Source organism: Setaria italica, chromosome IX, assembly GCF_000263155.2.
Source record: "Setaria italica strain Yugu1 chromosome IX, Setaria_italica_v2.0, whole genome shotgun sequence".
NCBI lineage: Eukaryota > Viridiplantae > Streptophyta > Magnoliopsida > Poales > Poaceae > Setaria > Setaria italica.
In genome coordinates, this window is record NC_028458.1 from 28010943 (window position 1) to 28026502 (window position 15560).

The 15560-nt window shown below is 45.8% G+C and overlaps 1 long non-coding RNA gene across 1 annotated transcript in view; it reads right to left on the bottom strand.

The window, feature by feature from the left end:
- Window positions 1-15560, bottom strand: part of LOC111255869 — a 17620-nt gene that overhangs the window by 850 nt on the left and 1210 nt on the right. Inside the window, exon 2 of the long non-coding RNA XR_002676014.1 lies at window positions 1616-1685. This is a non-coding gene — a long non-coding RNA (uncharacterized LOC111255869). The remainder of the gene's footprint in view (window positions 1-1615; window positions 1686-15560) is intronic.

Below are 15560 nucleotides of genomic sequence, written 5' to 3' on the forward strand. Positions count from 1 at the left end.
TCAGGCACATTAGTACCAGGTGGAGGCTCCTCCCGATACTAATGGGTGGCCTTTAGTACCGGTTGGAGCCCCCAACCGGTACTAAAAGGGGTCACGAGGGGATCCTAGGGAACTAGTCGTTAGACCTGGTACTAATACTCATATTAGTACCGGGTCAAAAACCAACCGGTACTAAGCTTCGGGACCAATACCGAGTTTTCCAGTAGTGTACCGTATACTTCAACGGCCAAAGCTCGTTGTAAGGTGTCGGCAACTGCTCTCATCAAAATCATTGAAGGCAATGTACCGGCAGAGCTCGTCAAGAGCGAATTAGCTCGAGCAGTTCCGATAAAATGGGATTGGGTAGTACAAGAGCATGGAAAAAATACATTCATTGTGCCATACCTGTGCCAGGTGGAGCTGCAAAGAATGATTAGTATGAAGCGTCTCCGAACTGATAACAATGAAGGGTGATGCTATTTGAAGAGTGGAATAATGAGATCAAGCCGAAGCAGAAACTACAGAAGGTATGGGTTCATGTATATGGCATTCCATATGAGATTAGATCCTTTTTACCTCTTTGGGCTGTGGGGTCAATTCTCGGAGCAACTCAGAAGGTTCATATGAGATCGATGAAGAAAACAGGGGTGATACGACTTATGGTTGCAGTTCTTGATGCAAATTGCATTCCAGATGGCGCTGATATAGTGGAAGATGACTGCCTTTATGAGATTTTCTTTAAGGTTGATCATGTGGTCGCTGATAACAGTGGGGAACCGGATGAATTTAATGAGGATGATGACGTAGAACGGGAGAATCAAAACAATCAAAAGGATCATGAGATGGAGGATGCTGAAAAAGCCCACAATAATGGTTCTGATGCTTCTGGTTTAGAGGCACCACCTTCCAATTTACAACCTGATCAAGCACCAAAATCTGGTGCACCAAATGCATTTGAAAAGCAGGTGGTGGAACAAACACTTGACTTAGCAGTAGACATCGATGAGCTGAGTGCCAAAGTACTGGCTGAGAGTGATGAAGATAACGTGTCACTGTCGGCAATGATGGATTCAGTTCATGACCTGCAGCCAATTCATGACAAAGAGCAATACATAGGCGGGATTTCCCCTGTGGCAATGCAACTGGAAAAAACAAAGATGTCAGAAACTGCTACTAAGGAATCTGGTGCTAATTCAGAGAAGCAGGTGTTGGGTTCCGTTGAGAGTGCGGGGGGAGGGACAACAGCTAGCACTCATTCCATGCTTCATGGCTACGTGCAGTACAAAACTGCTGTGAGCGACATGATCTGTGCTCCTACAGATGACGATGGGAACCGTTCATCTCGGGACCGGCCCCGGCTGGAGGCAAGCCTCCTGCGCACAACAATGATGCGCGCCATTCATTAGGAGGGGGTGCACAGCTAAACCAGGAAGATGGTGCCCAGGAGGGATCTAGGAGATCAGCTATACAACTTACACAGTGATGCATGTGGAATCGAAAGCGTAGGTGGTCAGGGAAATAGAAATAACAGATCAAGTGGATACCTCGGGTACTGTTTGCAAGTCACAATTCCATGGGATTCCTAGACGCATGTTGCAGGCATTATCCAAAAAAAAAAAATGGAATACGGGCTAACCTTACAAATGAGGCAATGGCAAAAGAGCTCCAGGATCTTGATAATGTCATTGGCATGGAGATGATCAATACTGCAAGCACCGGAAGTGGTGAGTTTGAGAAGAGGTCATGAAGTACTAGAACAATTACCAACGAAGATGCAAAGTTTGAGAAGAGGTCATGAAGTACTAGAACAATTACCAACGAAGATGCAAAAATAATGGAGAAAGCAATGAATCTGGTAGCCAAGAAAAATGCTCTTGATCCAGGTAACTGCATATCTTTCCCATCTATTTCAGATTATAATATTGTCACTAGAATTGCAAACCTAGGTGTTCCTATGGGTAGAGATAATAGTGTTACGTCTTCTGTTGCCTCTCTCAAAAATATAGAAATTCATAGGCTAAAGGTGTCAGCTAAAAATAATGCTGATAACAATAAATCTTCCTCTCCTAAGATTAACCTGGATGGGGAAGAAGAGGACCTGTTAGATGCACGACTCAACCATCTTTGTGGGAATGATGAGTGTGCACGAGGGACTCGATCACATCTGTAGTGATTTAGTAGCGACACCTCGCAAGAAAAAAAAATCCAACTCTAGGAAAAAGCCTAAGGTGGGTTTGACATAAAAAAATCGATCGCACCATCAAAGCTAAGTTTCAAATGAAAGGGGTCTTCTGGAATAGTAGAGGTCTTGGAGACTTGGCTAAACATGGGTACTTGGAAGATTTGGTTAAAGAGGAGCAAATTGATTTTATTGCTCTCATGGAAACGGGTTGGGATCAATTCCCAAATGGGACCCTTCAAAAATTATGTGGTGGCAAAAAATTTATTTGGCAGTACATGGCACCACATGGTCGGGTCTAGAGGAATCCTTCTTGGAGTCGACCTAATAGTGTTCGATATTGGGTCCATATATGAATGGGACTTTTATATTAAGTTCACACTTTGAAATAAACATGATGACTTTAAGTTGTCATTGTTTGCAGTTTATGGTCATGCTCAAAAAGAACATAAGGAAAATTTCCTGTTAGAAATGGCACACATATGTGGTAAAGAATCGCTAATATATATAATTGGTGGGGATTTTAACATCATATGTTGTCCTCAAGATAAAAATAAGGACAATTTTGATGCAAAGTGACCAAACCTTTTTACATGGTCATTCGGACTCTTGATCTTAGAGAGATAGAAATGTCTGGTCGTAGATATACTTGGGCGAGTAGTGGGGATGATCCAATGTTTGAGAAATTGGATTGAGTTTTAGTTAGTACGGAGTGAGAACAGAAATTCCCTCTCACAACAGTACATGCCAAAGATAGAAGTAACTCAGATCACATACTCTTATTACTAAACATGGGTGCGTCTTCTCACAATAGACAACACCAATGCTTAAATTTGACTTGGTTCCTAATAAATGGCTATTTTTAAACCAAGAAACCACTTCGATGGAAAGATGGCAGAATAAAATAAAATCTCTTTGGCAATTTCTAAGGGGTTAGGCCAAAAATATAGCTGGCCACAATAGAAAAGAAAAGAAAAAATGGATGATTCATGATCTGGATAAAAAAAAATTGAAAACAGGGTGCTCTCATATCAAAGAGTTAAATTTAAAACAATATCTCAATGAACGATTAGTTCACTTATTGAGAGAGGAAGAAATCAAATGGTATGAGAGAGCTAAAACTAACAACCTCTTAGAAGGTGATGATAGAACCCAATATTACCATTTGGTTGCTAATGGAAAATATAGGAAACAACGCCTCTTCAAATTAGAACAGGAAGAATGTGTAATTAAGGGTGATACTGAATTGAAAGCTTATATCACAAACTATTATAAGGGGTTGTTCGGGCCACCGGAGGATAATAATTTTACCATGTTGGAAAACCAGAACAATGATATATCTCAAGTCACGGAGGAGGAAAATAATTTCCTCACAGCTCCATTTACAGAGAATGAGGTGAAAGAGGTAGTGTTCCAAATGGAGCATAATAAATCTCCTGGAGCTGATGGTTTCCCAGTAGAATTTTATCAAGTTTTCTAGAAAATCATAAAAACAGATCTCATGGCGCTATTCACGGAATTTTATGAAGAGCGTCTCCCTCTGTATAGTCTCCATTTCGGAGTAATTCCTCTTCTCCCAAAAATAAAAGAGGCTGTCAAAATTCAACAATATAGACCCATTTGCTTACTGAATGTGAGTTTCAAAATTTACACTAAGGTAGCTACTAACAGACTCATGGGAGTGGCTAATAAAGTGATTCGACCCACCCAAATGGCATTTATGTCTGATCGAAATATTATGGAAGGAGTAGTGATATTACACGAAACTATCCATGAACTACACACCAAAAAACTTAATGGTGTAATTCTCAAAATTTATTTTGAAAAGGCCTATGATAAAGTGAAATGACCTTTTACACAACAAACCCTTAGAATGAAGGGATTTTGCTTGTGATGGTGTGCATGGGTTCAAAATTTTGTTTCGGGAGGAGGTGTGGGTATCAAAATTAATGATGACATCGGGCACTACTTTCAAATAAAAAAAAGGCTCTTAGGCAAGGAGATCCCATATCACCTATTCTCTTTAATATTGTGGCAAACATGCTCTCTCTCTTTATAAAGTGGGCAAAAGAAGATGGCCAAGTTGAAGGAGTGATTCTACACTTGGTGGAAGATGGACTATCTATTTTGCAGTATGCAGATGACACAATTATTTTCATGGAGAATGACTTAGAGCAAGCTAAGAATATGAAACTCTTGCTTTGCATCTTTGAACAATTATCGGATCTAAAAATCAGCTTCCACAAGTGAGATATTTTTCTATGGATAAGCTAAACAGTACGGACATGAATATACTAAACTGTTTGGTTGTGGTCTAGGCACATACCCCTTTAGGTATCTAGGAATCCCGATGCATTATAATAAACTTGGTAATACGGATTGGAATATCATCGAGGAGAGATTCAAACACAAATTAAGTACGTGGAAGGCTAAACATTTATCTTATGAAGGACGGTTGGTTTTACTAAATTCCATCTGAAGTAGCCTTCATATGTTCATGATATCCTTCTTTGAAATCTCTAAAGGAGACCTAAAAAGATTGGACTTTTATCGATCCAGGTTCTTTTGCAAAGGCAATAATGGTAAACAAAAATATTGCCTAGCTAAATGGGACATTTTGTGCCGTCCTAAAGATAAGGGGGTTTGGAATAACAAATCTCTTGATCAAAAAGAAATGTCTACTCAGCAAATGGCTATTTAAATTGCTTAATGAGGATGGCATACGGCAAACATTACTTAGAAATATCTAAGTTCAAAGTGCCTTTCTCATGTTACAATTAAACCTGGTGACTCGCATTTCTGGAAAGGTTTGTTAAAGGTTAGGGATAATTTTCTAGGTTGTGCAACATTCAAGATAAAGGTTCTGGGAGGATATTTGGGTTGGCTATAAATCACTAAAAGAGCAGTTTCTGATCCTACACAATACAGTATACTATCCTCATGCTACTGTGGCAAATGTGATGAACCAAACGCCATGGAATATCTCTTTTAGAAGAGTATTAGTTGGGGATAAACTGACAGCCTGGCATAACCTTGTATCTAAAATAGTTCCTTACCATCTTTCGGTTGGAAGGGATAATTTTACTTGGAACTTGCATAGAAATGACAATTTTACAGGTAAATCTATGTACCAGTATCTCATAAATCAGGATACCCCTTTCAACTGTAAGTTTATTTGGAAGCTAAAGTCCCCTCTAAAAGTAAGATATTTTTTTTTACCTCCAACATGGTGTTATCTTAACAAAGGATAACTTATCTAAGAGAAACTGGTCTGGGAGTCAAAAATGTTTCTTCTGTGATCATAATGAAACAATTAAGCATCTCTTTTTTAAGTGTCAACATGCTAAGATAATTTGAAGAGTTGTCAATATAGCTATTGGGTTAACTCCACCAAAGTCAATAGCACATATGCTTGGAAATTGCTTCATGGGCATAAGAAACAAGGATAAAAGTTTGATTTTTATTGGGGTTGCAGCTCTTATGTGGGCGATCTAGTGTCTGCGTAATGATTTGGTTTTTGAGAAAAAATGGTTTACCTCTTTTACGTAGGCTGTTTTCAGGGGAGCTTACTGGCTGCGATTTTGATCCCTATTACAGCGTAGGGACACAAAGGAGACTGTTCGTTTGGCAAGCAAGGCATTGGAGGTCGTTGCCTTGGATATTTTTGCAAAAAATGCATGGAGAAGCAATAATAGACTTTGCTTTTAATTTCTTACTACCATTTGTAATCTACCCATTTTATTTGTAATCAGTCTGTGAGCTGAGAATATTGTTAAAATTTGGCTGTATGCGGTCGCAGATGCCGGAATATTATCCTTTTTCTAAAAAAATACTCATGAGTAAGACTGCCTGGTGCATATCACTACGGTTCTACTTTTATCATGTCTTCGGTTGCCATAGGAACCTTGTCGCAGGTGCAGATCACAGGACATAGATGAACAACCTCCGAGTAAAGGAATGCAAAATTGTATTTTTGAGAGCCTCCCGCTTCCCACAGACATACATTGGCATGCTACTGTAGCAAAGTACAATCAGTGATGTACATATGACTGTATATGCACACATTTGACAACTTCATGCATCAATTTGCATGTTTTGCAACTTGTTGGACCAAAGCGATACAACCATACAAGTTGTTGTATGGTGGGTGAAATTTACTCCTGAAATAATGGGTAAGGTGGCTATGAGATTAACTTATATGTGACCATACAAGTTGTTGTATGGTGGGTGAAATTTACTCCTGAAATAATGGGTAAGGTGGCTATGAGATTAACTTATATGTGCCTAATCTATTTGAATGGAAAATTTTGACATCATGACAAAACAAAGGAAGGAAAATCATGCCATCTCCATTTCAACGGGCTCCTACGCCATTACTCCATCAGGTACTTGAACCAATGTTTGAGGATGACGATTCGATTAGAGGTGAGTGTCAGGATCTGAGAGATCTAGATGGGAATTTCAGAGAACAAAGAGGAATCGAGCCAAGAACAAGAGGAAAACGAAGATGAACTGAAGAACAGACATAACAAATAGAAGCAACAGCAGCAAAATTGTGGATGATAACTTCGATTCAATTACATATAGACGCGAGAATCAGCGATAAACTACTGGTACTGCTACATCTAAGAGATACTTAGGGTTCTTCTTGTTTGATAATATCTTATAGACTAGGGCCTCTGAGCTAAATAGCATGCTCAGGGTGAAGTAAAAGTAAAAGATAGTTTTATCTGACGGTAACTGTTCCACGTCCGCCAATGGAGGTAAATGAGCTACTGGCCGAGTGAATGGATGACTGCCGACGGATGGGAAATGGATGTTATCACCAAAGTCGACAAGTTGTTTAAGTTGGCCGATATGCTGTGCTCCTTGCTCTGAATCAGAAATACACTCTGCATTGCTCTTGTTCCTCACAATTGCCCCTCTTTGAGATCCTTGTCCTCAACGATGAAATGAAGGAAATACCTTGCGAATGAATGATGCATCTTCCCAGGTTGCTTCAGTTTCTGGCATATTCATCCAATGAATCAACCACTGGACAACATGCTCATTGTTTCAAGGAATTAGCCTTCTGTCAAGTATTGCAACTGGAGCTACTTTGATTGTTACCTTGGAGTCAATTAATGGCAGCTCTGGACTTAGTACTGCATTATTTCCAACATGCTTTTTCAGTTGACTCACATGGAATACATTGTGAAGTTGACAACCTTCAGGGAGGAGCAATCTATAAGCAGCTTTGACAATCCCTTCGAGGACTATGAAAGGACCATAGAACTTAGAATGCAATTTCAGAGACTTGTGTGCACTGAATGAGGTGTGGCTGGATTTTCAAGTACACCATATCACCAATTGTGAATTCCCTATCAGTCCTATGTTTGTCTGCTTGGTACTTTGTTCTTGCTTGTGCTTTTTGGAGGTTGTTTCCGATTCACCACTTTTGAGTCATCAATTAATGCAATTGCATGGTCCATTTGTCTTTTTGGAGGTAAAGACCTGACGGTAATTGTTCCACATCCACCAATGGAGGTAAATGAGCTAGTGGCCGAGTGAATGGATGACTGCCGACAGATGGGAAATGGATGTCATCGCCGAAGTCGATGAGTCGTTTAAGTTGGCACCGATATGCATTGCTCTTGTTCCTGACATGAGGTAATCAGAGAATATGTACTACAACTCCATAGTGGTCGAGGATGGCTGCTGTGATGGATAACTGTTACGTCCTGTATTTTGGTGGATTGTATTTTTTTGCGCTGATGCGTGGAATAGTTGATGTGCCCTAGGGAGGCACCCCTGGCCGCCTTATATAGGCTAACAACCTAGGGTTATAAGTCGGTTTGAATCTAATCTAGTCGGTTGTTACATGGAAAGTAATCTGAGTCAGATTACAACACGTATCCTGCAATATCCAAGCTGATTTGAATCACCCGGCCCCCTTGAATTGTACTTCAAGTATCTTCATGTCCTTGGCCCACACGTTCTGGTCAGGCGGGCCCCGAGCAATGTGTAGGAGAATAGGAACACGAGGACATCACAGCGAAGCTTGGAATTTGGTTGGTTGAAGCTGTGATGATGTCTTAGTGATGGAGAGGCTGCGCAGTGCTCAAAAAGAAGAAAATCCAAGCAAACGCAGAGCGAAGTCGAGTGCTGAGTTAATGGATGTCGAGCATCCAGCATGTTCAATCGAAGAACATAGAGGGTGTGGCAAGAAAAAGAACATGGAGATTGAAGCGAAGAACATGGAGAGTAGCCCCCGAGCATTGAAGCGATTAGTATAATCGGTCCAATGGTCAAAAAAGAAAAAATTGATCCTAGAAGCATGTCCTAGTGCCCGAGCACAAGGATAGGTGAAGCTACGGAGGCATGCTGACCAAAAGTAGGCGCCCAGCCCCCGAGCGTAAGTGCAAGGACTGGCGGAGCCACGAAGGCACACCGACCCGAAATAGGCACCCAGCCCCCGAGGATAAGGACTGGTGGAGCCACAGAGGCACGCCGACCTGAAATAGGCACCCAGCCCCCGAGGATGAGGATTGGTAGAGCCGTAGAGACACACCGACCTGAAATAGGCGCTCAGCCCCCGAGGACGAGGACTAGCGGAGCTGCAGAGGCATGCCGACCTGAAATAGGCACCCAGCCCCCGAGCGGTAGGGCGAGGACTAGCGGAGCCACGAGGCACGTCGTGAAAAACATAACAGAAAACCCGCAAGCTCCGCTCGGCGCGTGCGGTGCAACAACGAAAAAGTCGTAGATTCCATCGCTAGGGTTACGCCGTCAAATCCTTCAAAAGCTCAAGGGGCGTAGATCCATTTTCATTTTCACTAGCCACACTCATGATGCTGCCACCGTAGTCCATGGAGCACATCGCCACCGCATCCGTGAACCCTAGGCCACGGCGCTGCAGTTTCCAATCTGCTAGCACGCACTTCGCCGCCGCCACCCGAGCCGTCGCGCCGCCGTATGCAAACCAAGAGCCTCACGGTTATTAGATCCAAATCCCAGGGAGTAGAAACCGAAGAAATGGTAGCGGGGAATGCTCCAAATCCATCCACATACTGGATGAAATCTGTGATGACAGAGGAGCACATCCAAGCGCTCGTCGACCGGGACCTCCTCGGGCACAAGGCGCTACTCGACTGGAAGGCGACCGCTGGGCAAGAGTTCGCCAGCAATGACAAGACGGAGACGGTGGTCTTTGCATTATTCAACACGTATTTGGGATCCCTTGCGGGGACTTCTTCCGCGGATTGCTGCACTACTACAAGTTTGAGCTGGTACACTTGAATTCCAACTCCGTTCTTGATATCGCGGTTTTTATCCATCTGTGCGAGGCGTACCTCAGAATCCCCCTTCCCACTTCGATCTATGGAAGTATCTGGATCAGTTCAAACCTGTATCGACTAAAGGGAAGCCACGAGTGATTGGGGGATGTGGGTTTTCGCTACGGATGAAGAAAGTGCAAGAGTACTTTGACCTCCAATTGAAGGAATCCAACAAGGACTGGCACAAGGAATGGTTTAAGATCGCAAATCAAAAGCTCGAGCTCCCGCCGCGCACCAGATACGCTCCAGTTGCTATGCCCGAGTGGTAAAACCAGCTGGCCTCAGAGGAGCAAGTGCAAGTGAAGCAGCTGCTGGAGAAGATTGCCAACCTGAAGGTGCGTGAACTCACAGCCAAGGCTGTAAGTATCAATTTCTATCGAAGATTGACACAGACGATCAAGAACAGGGTCCATCCGATGTATGAGTATACAGGGCCACTAGACCTGACCTGGGAGGTCCAGCGAAAGGTGACCAAGGAAGAAGTCGCCAATCGGATAAGCGAGTTTTTTGGTGGTATCATCAAGAACAAGAGCTGCCCCAAAGCATATTCCCTCAAGAGGCCGGCCGAATAGGTATAATCTTAACTGCATTGTTTTTGGCATTCTCGTTGTGCTTTTGTGTTGTCTTTGACTATTCTTGTTGATTGACCAGAATGACGAATTTGAGTTCTTTTGCTCGGTGCCACTTCCTGAAGGGGTTGAGCAATAGCGACCCAAGGTCCGCCCGACTACCAAGTCTGATGAGCCGCCTGCCGGCCTTGATTGGGAATCGGACTCCTCCATCGGGTTGGACGAGCACATGCCAGAAGAGGTCGGCTAGGCCGAGGACTATGAACCAGTGGGACGCCGAATACGGCAGGTCGTGAAGAAGCTTCAGGCCTACAAAAAGCCAAGCACCAAGAGGAAGAAGATGGCCGGTAAGAAAGAGGAGATTGCCCCGAGCGCAGCCTCCGCGACCAAGTCAGCTAGCGAAGCGCACGAAGAATCGGACACGCCGAGCCCGGCCGCCAAGAAGAAGTCCGAGCACCTTGAGACGACCACGACCGACGCAGAACGGATCAAGGAGATGTTGAAGGCAAAGATCCGCGGGGGGTCTAGCAGAGATGTGTTGGTTCCACCACCGCCCTTGCGTCCCAAGTTCCGAGTGAAGCAGAGCACCATGTAAGTGCGATCTGGTTATATTGTCTATCTTGTGGTTGTTTTGCTGCCTGTCTTTCTTAAATTGCTTCTTGCACTAACAATGCAGGAATGTCATGCTAGATAATGAATTTGGTACGCAGCTGACTAGTTGCACGACCCATGCCGAAGGGGCGAGCAGCCACAACGTTGAACAATACTCGCTTCCGAAGGTCGGCAGGGATCAAGATAATCGTATGGAGATGAAGTGCACCTCTCGCTGGTGCAGCTTGTGTTTTCGATTGCTGCAGAACACCTTGGGGCCACCCACGATGATGTTGACTTCATGGTTTGGTCGCTGGAACTCCCCATTCTGGTCGGCGCCGGCCCGGTGGGCATCTGGGTTTGGCTGGTCGCAGCGCTCTTCTCTTGGCTGATCATTGAAGTCGTCGCGTCGGCGGTTGTCACGGACATCGCGGTCATCATAGCGGTGGTCGTCGTTATCGTCATGGCGGTGGTCGCAGTCGTCGTGATAGTAGTCGTCGCGGTGACGGTCGCTGCGGTCATCACGGTCATCGCGTCGGCGGTTGTCATGACAATTGTCATCCCTGCGGTAGTTGTTGCGGCAAGGTCGCTTGTACTCCACGGGGGCGCCGAGCTCTTTCTTGAGGACTGAGCAATCCCATAGATCGTGACGTACATCCTTATGGAAGGGGCACGGAGCATTCAAGGTGTCATCAAACTCTTCCTGGAGGAAGGTGGTCGGCCTGGCGGGGTCAGCTTCAGCAGTGAGGATAATAGGGGCCCTTTTTTGAAGTCGGGAGGACTCCAGTCCTGCTTGGTGCTCCTCATGGGCCGGCAGTTCGTAGTTGTCGTTCTGGCGATGCTTGCCGCCCTAGAACTATACTTGCACTACCTCCTCTGTGTTGGCCTGGGTGTTGATGATCTGCATCATCTGCCCGACCATTTTTGGGGCAGCCTCATACAGCTTGCAGAACATGGTGCGGTTCATCAGGCTGGAGCGGAAGTACCAAATGATGTCGCGGTCCTCGACGCTGGCCAGCCTGTTGTGGTTCTTGAAGAAGCGGTTCATGTACTCTCGGAGGGTTTCTTTCTTCTGCTTGCAGACTTGCCTAAGGTTCTCCGTGTTTCTAGGTCAGCTGTAGGTAGCCTGGTAGTTTTGGGTGAAAGCTCTAGCGACCTGACCCTAAGAGTCGATGCTGCTCAGCGGGAGGTTTTCTAGCCATAGGAGAGGGGTGGGACCCATCACCATCGGGAAGTAGGCGGCCATCTAGTCGTAGGTGCCATTGGCGGCTTTCACCGCGGTGCTATACGTCTTGAGCCATATGGTGGGGTCGGAGTAGCCATCGTACTTTTCGTTGATGACCGGCTTGAACGAGGACGGCCATTGAATGGCCCTGAGGCGGGAAGTGAAGGTGGCAAAACCGTCGATCGCCATGTCGTCGTCGTGTTTGAGGTTGTACACGACGGGTGGTGCCCCAGGGCGTCCATCGTTGTTGCGCATAGATGGGACATAGGCATCTTCAAGGGCATCGTACATGCGGTCGTAATTGGCACAGCGGCGCATCTCCTCTTCTTGGCATCGGCGGTCCTCCCATTCTGTGTCACGGTTTGGTCCAGGGGCGTCGTAGTCATGGTCATACTCAGCGCGACGGCGGAGCTTAGCCTTTTCCTGCTCTTGGTGGCGGTTGTTGAGGTCGGCATGGAGGTCGCGGCAGTCGTGTAGCTCTTCACGAAGCTCACGTTGGCGACCTTGTCTGCCATGGTCCTCGCCATCGCCTCTCATGCCACAGCGGCAGTTGTCGTGGTTGTCGTTGTTGGCGATTGGGTCGGCGGGTTGCTCCACTTCCTCTTCACGGATGGACTCTAGCCGACCTCCCACGCGGTTGTCGTGGTCACCTCGGTGGTGACCGGATCTGCTATGCCTGGATCAGCTTCGAGAGTGCTGGGTAGATGTGGATCAGGAGTATGTTGACCAGCTGTGGGCCCGCTCTTCGATCTGGACGTTGGCGACGCGGATACGTGCCCGGATCCGTCGGAGTGGCTCCAAGTCTGGAAGGTTTTCCAGGTTGGCGAAGGCAGCCCCTAGGTTAGCCTGGGGTGTGGTGAAGACGTTGTGGCCGGCCCCCTTGAGGTCGGCTTGTAGATTGCGGGCGCGCATAGGGCGTCTGCGTCTGCCCCGAGCACCGTCATGGTCGGCATTGTCACCATCATTGGCGAGCGATGGGTCGGCATCGCGTTGGTCACCTACTGCTTCAGCTCCCGCATTAGCAGCAGGTTGTTGGTGTTGCGGGGCATCGGCTTTCTCCCGTTGGTGCCGTACTGCACGGTCCTGGTTCTTGGCGTTGCGACCTGCTTCCTGAGAAGAGGTTTCGCCATCCCTTGGTGGATCGTCAGCAAAGACCACGAAGGCTTCGGGATCTGGCGTGGTGGAGTTGCCCTCATCATTGCTTCCGTAGGGGTTCGGAGTCAGGACGATGCAGGAGACCTGGAACTCGCCACAGTCCAGAAACTGGGTGGGTCTGGGTGGGTCTTCAGATTGGATCTAAAAAGACCGTGCGAGTTTTGCGGAATACACGATAGCTGAGTTTCTCAGACCAAAGGGGACGTGGGAAGGACCCTGTGCCGACCTTGTTGAGAGTAGCGCCGCCTCAGAGAGATCGATGCACTCAACAATTGTGTTGCTGATGCGATCTAACTCCGCGATCAGGTCGCAGGGCGTGGGTAGGCGGGTTGCGGCAAGGATGTTGGGAATCCTCTCGAAGAGGGAGAGATCACCGACCTGCTGTGCATGCGGAATGATGATCCTCGGGTGAAGACCTTGCTCCATCAAAGTAGATCCGACGGATGCTGAGCTGGCAGCGGACGCCAATTCGACGAAGAAGGTGGTGGAGTCAGAGTCCACCAGCATGCTCCTGAAGCGAAGCTGGATCGTATTGGCGAGAAAGTCCTACATGCTCTTGGGGAAGATGATGCTGGGGCGGGATGCCATCGAGCTCGCTGGGGAGGATCTCACAATCTCCTACCTGGTGCGCCAACTGTCGGATTTAGTAGCCCGGCAGTCCACTAGGGGGTTTCCCAAGTGGTTGATTTGTAGGCAGGGAGGATTGCGAAACTCTAAGGTGATCATGAGAACACGAGGGTTTAGACAGTTTCGGACCTTCGGAGAGTAATACCCTACGTCCTGTATTTTGGTGAATTGTATTGCTTTGCGCTGATGTGTGGAATAGTTGACGTGCCCTAGGGAGGCGCCCCTAGCCGCCTTATACAGGCTGACGACCTAGGGTTACAAGTCGGTTTGAATCTAATCTAGTCTGTTGTTACAAGGAAAGTAATTTGAGTCGGATTACAACACGTATCCCGCAATATCCGGGCTGATTTGAATCGCCCGGCCTCCTTGACTTGTACTCCAAGTATCCTCATATCCTTGGCCCACACGTTCTGGTTAGACAGGCCCACTTGTCAGGACCGGCTAGTATCCTGGTCAGTGGGGACCCATGGGGTACCCATATCCCTCAATTATATTGACCAATGGTTGACCCTTATACCCAAACTAGTCGTGTAACGGCTCGAGGGATGTGTACCACGTGCCCGTCGACTAAAAAATTTTTTCTTTGGGTTTTCAAGGCAAAAAGATACGTGAAATTACAAGATTGACCCTTAGTATGATTTCTTTGATTCGAACTTCCATATATGATTCAAGATTGGAGATTCAGAACCAAGTTAAAAGTAGCTTGAGCACATTCTAGCCACATGGCAGTATTCGAGTGCATTCGAACTCAATCTGATGGAATACTCAAAGGAGCAGCACAAACTAGTCGGACACGTCTACAGAAGTACTCGGGACTGCTACATTTGACTAAAAAGTACTCGAGGGCTTGTCGGCCATACATCTATGGGTCCACCAGAAGGCTTGGACAGTCCTATAATATGAGGTTGTACACCGAGACGTGTCAGACATGGAGATTACGGTGCAGGACGGCATGATCCACGTGGAGGACAAGAACTAGTTGAGGATTAGGAAACTACTCATAGCAATTAGTGTAGGACTCTCTAGTTGAATCCGACTAGCACTCTTGTAAAGCAACCGACCTGTAACCCTGCCCCTGATAATATAAGGCGAGGCAGGGACCCCCTCTAAACGACTTCAATCAATACAACGCAACCAACACAAAGGACGTAGGGTATTACGCGACATAAGCGGCCCGAACCTATCTAAATCGTGTGTTCAAGTTCACCATCAAGTTCCTGATCTCGGCGAGTCCCACGCATAAAACACTACCTCGGGTACCCCTCGAAAGGTCGATCTCCGGTAGTGTACCACAATACCACACATAAAAAAGTTATGATAAATACTTTCTTTTCCAACAAAAATTAAAAAAGACTTATCATCTACCTCTCTACTTCGAAAAGATTAAGGCCCCGTTTGGGTCCAAGGAATTGGAATCTATTTAATGGAGTAGGCTAATTTATGTTGGAATGTGGCATTCCACAACTTTCCAAAGTTTAGATATAAGCCTATCTTAAATTCATGGGGTGGGAGATGGAAATTGATTCTATAGATTATGGTTATTAGATGGAATTCAATTCTTATAGCACGCTCTTAGACTCGCTTCTCTATAGTAGAAGTGCAGCATACAAGTATCTCTCCCATATCACCAACTATAATATACAACTATATTCCACATACAATTATATTAGCTTAATTAATTTGTGTCTAAATTATGATTATTAGGATGGAATTCAATTCCAGTGATCCAAACGGGGCCTAATGGGAAATGGTTCTTTCTGAGTGTGCGTTTCCCACGTGGGCACACCTGCACACTCAACGCTACCTACACATTGAACAACTATGATCGTTACCTCCCAGTATCTACTAATTCATTTGGGAAGGTTTCTCATACAATGGTTTTCACCGGTGAAGTTAAAGGAAATGAAGCAAAAAGAAGA